The following is an 8106-nucleotide window of genomic DNA, read 5'->3' on the forward strand; positions in this document are numbered from 1 at the left end:
CGCAAATTCATCCGCAAATCTATTATGAGTCTTGGCCTGGTGGGAAAAAACATTGATATTAAATTAACTCAGTTTATTGGACAAGAATATAAAATAAATATTGCATTGTGCATAGTCAAGCGATACTTGGATTTTGTTTTGTTCTTAATTTAAGCAGTTGTTTTGTGATCACATCACATTTACAGTCAGATTTCTCTTCACTTAATTCCATTCATTGTTCCTGGTTATGGGAGAAAAAAGCATGTTATAAGATTCCTTTATGTTTCAAGTCTCAGTGACCTACAATTGATAGTGGAAGAGTTCATCTAACACATTCTCTATATGTCTATGAAGATTTTCATTCATCCAGGTCATGGTATATCTAGTATAAATAAATTTGAAGCAACTGGACTTGTTTAGTAATCATTGAAGACGTTTCACTACTCATCCGAGCAGCTTCTTCAGTTCAACTGACTGGTATGGGAAGTCCTCAGCATATATACTCTTCCACTAATCCAATCACAATGGCACTATGTAACTCTTCAGAAAGGTGACATCTGAAACTCACAGAGGTGTGAATGCTGTGGAGTTACTTTGAAAGGATTACCCAAGTATCATGCAACTCTTCAAACAGGTGTTACTTGTTAGAGTTGCATGAATGGATGTGTGAAGAGTTCTGAAACTGCCGGGGTACAGATGTTAGAACAGCATTGTATGTAGCAGACAGATGGTTTCGAAGTCCCCCGCCTCTGTTAAGGGATGGTTTCTCCACTTTGACATGAATGGCCTCTTTTACACCTCTTTCAAACCAGCGGTCTTCTTTGTCCAAAATTTGGACATTGCTATTTTCAAAGGAGTGTCCCTTGTCTTTTAGGTGTAGAAATACAGCAGAGTCCTGGCCTGTAGTGTTCGCCCTCCTATGCTGAGCCATTCGCTTAGAGAGCAGTTGCTTTGTCTCACCAATGTAAAGGTCTGTGCACTCCTCGCTACACTGGACTGCGTATACAACATTGCTTTGTTTTTCCTTTGGTGTTGGATCCTTTGGGTGTACAAGTTTTTGTCTCAGTGTGTTGCTAGGTTTGAAAAACACAGGGATGTGGTGTTTGTTGAAAATTCTCCTGACTTTCTCCGACACTCCTGCTACATAGGGGATGACTATATTGCGCCTTCTCTCTGCCTCAGGACGGTTATTCCTTTTGGTGTTCCTGTTGGGCTTAGTTGCTCTTGTTTTGACAAAGGCCCAGTCTAGGTAGCCACAAGCTTTCAGTGCTCCTCCGATTTCTTACAGTCTCAGTAGCCTCTGTGGTAGGTATACATGTGAACAGTGAAGTGACATCATATGATACCATAGTTTCTTCTGCCTCTAGTTTGACTCCTTGAATCTTGGTGACAAACTCTTTGGCAAGAAATTGACTGCAGAAAGATGACACCCTCAGCAGCAGAACGAAACTCAGTCCCAACCAAGTATGTTTATTGTTAGATTTGTGCCTGAACACCACAAACTTCAAATACAAGGACCAATTTTACAGGCAAAAACATGGCTGTGCAATGGGTTCACCAGTTTCTCCCATTGTAGCAAACTTGTATATGGAAGAAGTGGAAAGGAAGGCCCTACTCACATTCAATGGAACTACACCAAGTCACTGGTTCAGGTATGTAGATGACACGTGGGTTAAAATCAGATCCAACGAAGTGGCGGCCTTTTCAGAACACATTAACTCAGTGGACAACAACATCAAATTCACAAGGGAGGATGTCCATGAGAACAAACTTGCTTTTTTGGACTGTTTGATATCCATTCAAGAGGGGGGTATCTTGAAAACAGAAGTATACAGGAAACCCACTCACACGGATCAATATCTGTTGTTCGATTCCCACCATCCGCTGGAACACAAACTGGGTGTCATTAGAACTCTACACCACAGGGCGGAAAGTGTCACAACTGATACAGAGTCCAAGGACAAGGAATGTAAACATCTCAGAGGAGCACTGAAAGCTTGTGGCTACCCAGACTGGGCCTTTGTCAAAACAAGAGCAACTAAGCCCAACAGGAACACCAAAAGGAATAACCGTCCTGAGGCAGAGAGAAGGCGCAATATAGTCATCCCCTATGTAGCAGGAGTGTCGGAGAAACTCAGGAGAATTTTCAACAAACACCACATCCCTGTGTTTTTCAAACCTAGCAACACACTGAGACAAAAACTTGTACACCCAAAGGATCCAACACCAAAGGAAAAACAAAGCAATGTTGTATAAGCAGTCCAGTGTAGCGAGGAGTGCATAGACCTTTACATTGGTGAGACAAAGCAACTGCTCTCTAAGCGAATGGCTCAGCATAGGAGGGCGAACACTACAGGCCAGGACTCTGCTGTCTTTCTACACCTAAAAGACAAGGGACACTCCTTTGAAAATAGCAATGTCCAAATTTTGGACAAAGAAGACCGCTGGTTTGAAAGAGGTGTAAAAGAGGCCATTCATGTCAAAGTGGAGAAACCATCCCTTAACAGAGGCGGGGGACTTCGACACCATCTGTCTGCTACATACAATGCTGTTCTAACATCTGTACCCCGGCAGTTTCAGAACTCTTCACACATCCATTCATGCAACTCTAACAAGTAACACCTGTTTGAAGAGTTGCATGATACTTGGGTAATCCTTTCAAAGTAACTCCACAGCATTCATACCTCTGTGAGTTTCAGATGTCACCTTTCTGAAGAGTTACATAGTGCCATTGTGATTGGATTAGTGGAAGAGTATATATGCTGAGGACTTCCCATACCAGTCAGTTGAACTGAAGAAGCTGCTCGGATGAGTAGTGAAACGTCTTCAATGATTACTCAGCAAGTCCAGTTGCTTCAAATTTATTTATACTAGATACATTCTCTATATGTATTTTTACTCTTTTACAAATAAGGGAAGGTTTGTGAGTGCAAAAAACAATTAGAACTAATGCTGCTTAGTCTCCTGGGAACATATTCCAATGCTGCATTTCTTGCGTTCTCTATCTAATGTACTTATTGGATTCAATAATGATTCCCAAGCTTTCTCCTAACCTCAGTGAAATACGCAAGGTTCTGGCTCCTGTGGATTCTTTCTTCATATTTTAATCTGTTTAATCAGTTCAGTGCAGACCTGCAGAGGAGGTGATACAATAAATTTGGGAAGAAGAACTGCAAAATTGTTTGAATTACTTATAACTGCAACACAAAGTTAAAGGGGACCTGTCACAACAAGAAATAATTCCAAATCCTTATCTATCATGTTAGTTGAGCAAAATAAACTTTAATTACACTATATAAATTTTTTTTTTTTTCCCCTTCAGTCTTGGAACTTACAATTACAGCCGGCAGGCCGGCGCCATTTTGTATACACTGTTATTAAGGAACGCTTTGTATCACAACCAAATTGCATGCATTTGCCAGGTGATATCTAGGAAGTGCTGAATGGGAAGGTAAAGTAAATGTAATTAAAAATCTGAGCTGTCAATCATATATTGCAATTTATGATGACAGCTCAGATTTTTAAATACATTTATAACAGGTATGAAAGTTTTCATTAAAAAAAAAGAATCTGGGTTTCATGTTTAATTTGTAAAGGACTTTAATTATACAGCTTTTATGTGTGGGGTCCCTTTTAAAATAAAGGCAAACCACAGTTTTAAAATATAACATATTCTGGGCAAAGTTAAAGAATATGTGGAAAACTATTATTTATGCTAAACTAACCATACATTGACCATTAGTAGCAGAACTAACTCATACCCCTCAACTGTCCCGCTTTCCGCAGGACAGTCCCGGTTCTTATAGCGTATCCCGCTGTTCCAGATAGTTCAATGAATGTCCCGCATTTCTGTAATAGATTACGGAAACGCGGGACATTCTTTGAAGTATCAAGCACAGCGGGATGCGTTGGCTGTAGCCGGCCACTCCGGCTTCTTCTGTGGCTCTGCTTCTTGTGCGGCAGCGACAGGCCCTTTTATAAGTTTGCGCCCCATGCGTACATGTGACGTCATTACGCACGGGGCACAACCTTATAAAAGGGCCTGTCGCCGCCACAGAAGGAGCATCTATGGGGGCTGCTGTGTAAGGGGGCTACTGTGTAAGGGGGCATTGTGTATGGGGGCACTGTCTATGGGGGCTATTGGGGGCATTTACTATGGGGGCATTGTGTATGGGGGGTACTGTCTATGGGGGCACTGTGTATGGGGGGTACTGTCTATAGGTGCACTGTGTATGGGGGTACTGTCTATTGGGCCATTGGGGGCACTGTGTATGGGGGGCAAAGCTGGTACATAGTCATAACTCACTTATAACTGACTGCCTTCTCTCTATATTTGTATTTTATATGTAGGAGTTGCTAGATTGTTTTCCTTAGGTAGTATAGTATGAGGGTACAGCACATTTTGCATTTTGCATTTCAACTATATAAAAGGAGTATTTTTTTTTTTTTTTTAAAAAGGGGGTGTGGTAATTGGGGCATGGCCACAAAAGTGGGCATGGCGCTGCACGCGCCAAATCTTTTTGTCCCTCTTTTCAATTTCAAATGTTGGGAGGTATGCTAATTGGCCTATGATGAGGGGGGATATCTGATGCCCTTCCTGATTTATACATGGTTGAAAACTGACCAGATGTTTATCGAGCCTCTGAGCCTACTGATGCAGGGCCTGTGAATTAAATAGTGGCAGGTGTAGCTCCCATACCAGTACCACTCTAAGGGTGTAAGGCAGTTAGGGTTGAGCTAGAAAGAGCAGTTCTGAGCTCCTACATAGGATTGGCAGTTTTGGAGATATCTCTCCCAGGCCACATTGCCTGTAGTGTAGGGATCCCAGTGAATAGGGAATTAGGATAGAGAATTCCCTGGGGTGATGCAGTACGGGGTGTCGCAGAGGGGAAGTGAGATTCCTGCCAAGTCTGTCCGCAGGGGAGTGTCAGTCTGTATTACACTCTGTATGTGGTGTTGCCTGTACCACTGGCCCCTGAGAAGCTGTATTGTGAGTAACCCTGTGGGTGTTCAATAAACACTTGTTATTTTGTTATTTGCAAGAACCTCTGTTTTCATTTTTCTGCATAGCAGCAAGAGAGGTGTAGTTTCCAAACACCCTCACCTTCCTCTTCCACTTAGCGAAGGCCCATTCTGGGTAAGAGAGTACAGTGTAACCCATGTTCTACTGGTACTAGTCCGGGAAGGCAGCTATTGAGCTGAAATAGAGGTTACACTTTCTCTGTCTATAAATCTCCCTTAGCATTCCTTCATAACCATTAGCATTACAGGGACTTATAGCACGACTGAACTTAAAATATACAATATTTGCATGGTCAACAGTTTGAAAGTAAACATTAAGGAACAAATGCAGGATCTGAGTTAAAACTGGATATTACCCTAAAATCATTTTTGAATATGTTTTATATAACCCTTTTAAAAGTTTATTTTTATATTCCTTTATTTATTACATAAATTAAAATGTAAAAAATCATAGAGCCACGACAAGTTAAGGGAACACACACTCCCACAGTAATATTGTTATTCCCAGCATGTTCTAATGTGTTTCTGGGGTAGTAGGGCGGCTCAGTGTTCCCAATGCTGCTTATGAAAACTCAGTACAAATCATACTTACAGTCAGCAGCTTAATTAGAACTTGTTGGGCCCCACTGAAAAATCTTTTTAGGGCCCCATAAAATTAATTGAGGAGACATTTAAAGGAAACATTTAAAGGAGAAGGAAAGGTAAAATCAATGGGGTGCCAAATGTTAGGCACCCCCCCCCCAGTGATTGTAATCGCTTACCTGATACCCAAGGCCGGTTCTTCTGCACCAGCCCGGGGTACTTCTGAGTGAGCGCCATGAAGTAATCGTTGGGTGCTGAACTTTAGGCTTTTCACTCCACTGCACATGTCAGCCCAATAGCATTAAAGAATTAAGATGCAGAAGAAGACAATGAAGCTCCATGGTGCTCACTCAGAAGTACCCCAGGCCGGTACAGTTTTCTGCCTGGTTTATCAGGTAGGCAGTCACTGGGGGGTTGTCTAACAACATTTTGCATTCCCCGGTAATTATAACTTTCCTTCTCCTTTAAGATTGTAAGCTTCTATGGGGCAGAGACTTCCTCCTACTGTGTCTCATACCACATGGCACTTATTCCCTGTGCATTTATATATATTTATTGTATTTATTATAACACTTGTCCTTCCTGTGTGTAATTCTGTAAGCTTGTACAGCGCTGCGTACCCTTGTGGCGCTTTATAAATAAAGTTATACATACATACATACATTTAAATGCATCAAGCCATTGCTAGCTTAAATAGCTTTACAAGTGATTTAGTTGCAGTAGCCTCATTTAGCCAGCAGAGGTTATAATGTGCACATAAAAAGGGACATACATTCACAGGAAATGTTTCCATTTCAAATTCTCCCATTAGCGGGAAAAAACCCAGACATCTCCATATGTTACATTGCCATAACAGACATGAACAACTGGGCAAGAGGGAGAATATGTTGCACTGCACATAAAGCTGCATCAAAACGTAAACCCACCATATATAAAGTTCACGCAGTGCATATTTATTGCATATGGTTGGTTTGCGCATGTTTCCCACTAAATGTTTAAATACTGCACTGCCGTAACCATTTCTCTTTGTTTTTGCACAATGTTTTTTAATGGCTCGCAAATAAGATTGTTTTTTGCGTGAGCAGATATAAATTCACTGAGAGAATTGAGAGAAGTTGTGGTATAACATGAACACAGAGTATGCACATAAATATTCGCCATTTGCGATTATGCCATATTAAAGAGCTCTTAGGGACAATCAAAGCGTGAATAAAAAAAATGCAATTATGTTTACACATTAAATGGGCTTTATACCATATAAACAAGCGCAGGGCAGACGTGTTCATTGTGTGAATCATTCCGTAATGTGCAAAGTAGTCATGAGGAAATTTTTTGGCAGGCATGGATTCACTGCAAAATTCCTTATTTCGCCATTAACAATTTTTTTTTTTGCGAAACTGCTTCAAAAATTTACCGCAAAAATTTTTTATGGCAAATTGTCATATCAAAAATCTTATGGTAGCTGCATATTGTTTTGTTCATTTTTTTTTAGCAGTTTCACAATTTTTTCAGTAAAGTGAAATGGGGCTCATCGCTAGTGCAAAGTTTATGAATAAGCTCCACCCCTTTTCTATGCCACTTCTGCCTGAAGAGGATCATTGATGGCAATAGAACAGGGAGAAAAGTGAGAAAATTCTGTACAATTCAATACATCATGACAATTTAGTGCTGGTATAATATTAGTATAGCCCTCAACATGGTGTCCACAAACCCTCTGAGCACAGGGGCATTACTAGGGGCCCAAGACAGTTACAAGGGCAGCATCAATCTATATGTATACAGTATGAATATATGAACATAAAGCCCACCTCCCTAATCACCTTTCTCCTATACATTCAACTGTCTTGTCCCTTGTTATTTTTAATTCTTTCCTCTCAGTCTCCACATTCTGCTTTCAGTTTATTCCTCTGTAATCTTATTCCACTCTTTCCTTCACGTCCCTGATTTTTCGATAATAAAATATATAATTTTATTCACCTCTCTAAACTTTTGGTTCTATTTTTATTTCTTTCAAATTTCTATTCTCTTTGCCCCTTTAATCTGTCTTCTTTCTCTTAAGGGCTCTGGCACACGGGGAGATTAGTCGCCCGCGGCAAAACTCCCTGTTCGTGGGCGACTAATCTCCCCGAGTTGCCTTCCCCTGCCATCCCACCGGCGAACATGTAAGTCGCCGGTGGGATGGCAGACGCGGCGGGGCAATTTCGGGAAATCGCCGAAAAAGACTCGCGAGTCTTTTTCGGCGATTTGCGCGAAATCGCGCCGCCGCGTCTGCCATCCCTTTTGCATCCATTAGGATACGGAAACACTGCCTTAGGGTGATAGCACACAGGCTGCTTCTGGGCACTTTAGATCTGGGTTTTTAAGCAGCCATAGGCACTATGGCCAGCACTGTGGAGAAAAAAAATGGCTTAAAAAACTTACATAATCTTGAATTAACTCAGCATCTCATTGATAGCTGAATGGGGGTGTGAGGCTGGGGCCGATGGAAGTGGTTCAACCCTGTAATGAGCAGCAATAGAAATA

This window comes from Xenopus tropicalis, chromosome 7, assembly GCF_000004195.4.
Source record: "Xenopus tropicalis strain Nigerian chromosome 7, UCB_Xtro_10.0, whole genome shotgun sequence".
Taxonomy (NCBI): domain Eukaryota; kingdom Metazoa; phylum Chordata; class Amphibia; order Anura; family Pipidae; genus Xenopus; species Xenopus tropicalis.